This window comes from Mytilus trossulus, chromosome 5 (assembly GCF_036588685.1).
Source record: "Mytilus trossulus isolate FHL-02 chromosome 5, PNRI_Mtr1.1.1.hap1, whole genome shotgun sequence".
Classification (NCBI taxonomy): domain Eukaryota; kingdom Metazoa; phylum Mollusca; class Bivalvia; order Mytilida; family Mytilidae; genus Mytilus; species Mytilus trossulus.
Window position 1 is genome coordinate 50776898 of NC_086377.1, and position 2780 is coordinate 50779677.

Consider the following 2780-nt stretch of genomic DNA (forward strand, 5'->3'; position numbering starts at 1 on the left):
CGTCCTTATAAGAAGGAATGGGAGTACAGTTATCTAACTGTGGCTATGGATATATGATGAAACGTTTCTATGAAGACCTCCCAATCACATCTGCACCACCATACAGCTATAGGAGGAGGCTGCCTACAATGCATGAGGTTACACCAGAACCGGAAGTTATTCTGCTGACACAAGAGAAGGATACTTTCAACTTTGAAGTCGGTAGCGGCAGAAATTTGGCAAGAGAGCAAAAGGAAATGTTTGAGCAAATGCAGATAAATTTTACACCAGCAGATGTGAATGTGTAAATAGTAATTATCCACATTTTACGTTATCAGAAATTTGAAGGGAAAGACGGCCCTTGTTTTGATTTCATTTCTTCCTTTTTTTTTGGGGGGAGGGGGTATCTTTTGATAGTTTTCATATAAAGAATGAAAAAAGGAACAGCTAGAACATGTAGAAAGGTTGACAATATTGAAATCAATTGTTGTTTAATGTACTTTCCTTTCTTTAGTTTAGGATTCAATTTAGACCAATGGAAGAGATCTGTATCAACTTCATCTTTTATATGAACTTTGGTTTTCAAATACCTTGGCTACGAGCATCACTGAAGAAACAAGTATTGTCGAAATGCGCATCTGGTGCATGAAAATTGGTACCGTTGATGTTATTACTAAACATTCAGTTAAAGTTGATAGTTAATTATCTAAAATTCAACTTCAATATAATATGAAATATATCATTTGACAAACTTAAGTCTATCTACTTTTTGTTTCTGAAATAATTTTTTTTTTAAAAAGTGTTTAAAATGAAAAAAATCTCGTATTTTTGTGAAAATCATAATTTTTACGGATATTGACGCAAAACTCCCGGTAATATTTAATTTTGCATCTAAAAACACACAAATTCTAATGGTTTTATATTAGTAACATATATAACTAGTGTTTTAAGTTCTAATGTCTCGCCTAGCTTGTTTTTATGATTTTTAAATCATTTTTTTTTCTGTTACTGGGTTGTGGCAATAACCCCTCGACATGAGATATTGACGCCGGTTTTAGCGAAATAGCAGGTTCCCTCCGTCGAAATGACACAAACATAATCCCCGAGATGTAATTTGGCAATACGATATTAAGAACTGGCTTGAGCCATTCATTGCTGATGTACGGAAACATACCAACCATTACATTATAAATTTACAATGGATGAGGTTTCAATAAGATGGAATTGTGTTACAAGTCTAATTATGCTGGGCCTTCGAAGATTTCTACAAGTCAAATGTTCATGTTTAACGATATAGGTGAAGTAGAATTGCTTAAGGGTGTACCAAAAGTAATCATGCCAGTTTTTGACAAAATATCTACCGCAAAAAATTGAATTTGGAATTAAAAATTAAATGTCTCTTTGCGGATCAAATAGAACATCACCAATTCAATTGGTGGAATAGCCGGGATAACTACATGGCAAAATTAAGAGATGATAATCAATTTATGAAAATTGAAATCATACAAAAGGCAGTTTTGTATTTGGATTAATTACCGTAAATAAGAGTGACACCAGACTGTTTGGATGATAACAACCCAACACAGGAAATAGAGAAATGAACAAAATTAGTGTTTTTCAAACTACTATATACATGGCAAAATTAAGAGATATAACCAGTGTAATTTTTCTGATAACTGGTTGGTTCAAATTTTTTGTTTAAGGGTGGAAGCCAATACTTTTTCAAAATTTTAAGAAAATCAAACGAGCCAAATTAATTTTACTGAAAGTTTTGGGTAACACATTAAATGACTTACTAATAACATAAAAAACACAAACAGAATTTAAAAAAAATGTTTTTTTGGGTTTTTTTTTTTAATTAGTGCACGTCTTTTAACCTCATTCCTAGATTTTACTGCATATTTTTGTAATTTCATTTGTTTATATTTACATTTTTCAGCTATAGAGAGTAAAGAGGAGGAGTGAAAACCAGGCGAGAGGAGAAAATATGAAAATAAACACCAGGAAAAAATGTAAAATAAATGCACTTCAAAAATCAAAAAGCAGTATCGTGAAAAATTTACCGAAATTTGCCACTAAATCAATTACAAAAAGAACAAATATATGAGCCAGGGGACACCCCGTCCTTATAAGAAGGAATGGGAGTACAGTTATCTAACTGTGGCTATGGATATATGATGAAACGTTTCTATGAAGACCTCCCAATCACATCTGCACCACCATACAGCTATAGGAGGAGGCTGCCTACAATGCATGAGGTTACACCAGAACCGGAAGTTATTCTGCTGACACAAGAGAAGGATACTTTCAACTTTGAAGTCGGTAGCGGCAGAAATTTGGCAAGAGAGCAAAAGGAAATGTTTGAGCAAATGCAGATAAATTTTACACCAGCAGATGTGAATGTGTAAATAGTAATTATCCACATTTTACGTTATCAATATAAATAGAATAAGAAATTTGAAGGGAAAGACGGCCCTTGTTTTGATTTCATTTCTTCCTTTTTTTTGGGGGGGGGAGGGGTTATCTTCAATATTTTTAAAATCTTATTAGTGTACGACTGAAATGCAGGCTAGGGCTTTAAAAAAAACGCAAGCTGATCCGGTAAACCCTTGATAAACTGAGAGGGAATTTCATGGTCCTGTATTACCTCAGGGTCATCGGTGGTGCTCCACTGATGGAGAGGCAGATCCGGAAGACGAGAGAGCTTCGTTTCGGATCTACCGGCAGTCGAAACCTAGAGCCAGAAGCCAAAGCCAGCACGCTGATTCTAGCCGATTACAATCCGGAAAGTACAAAAATAT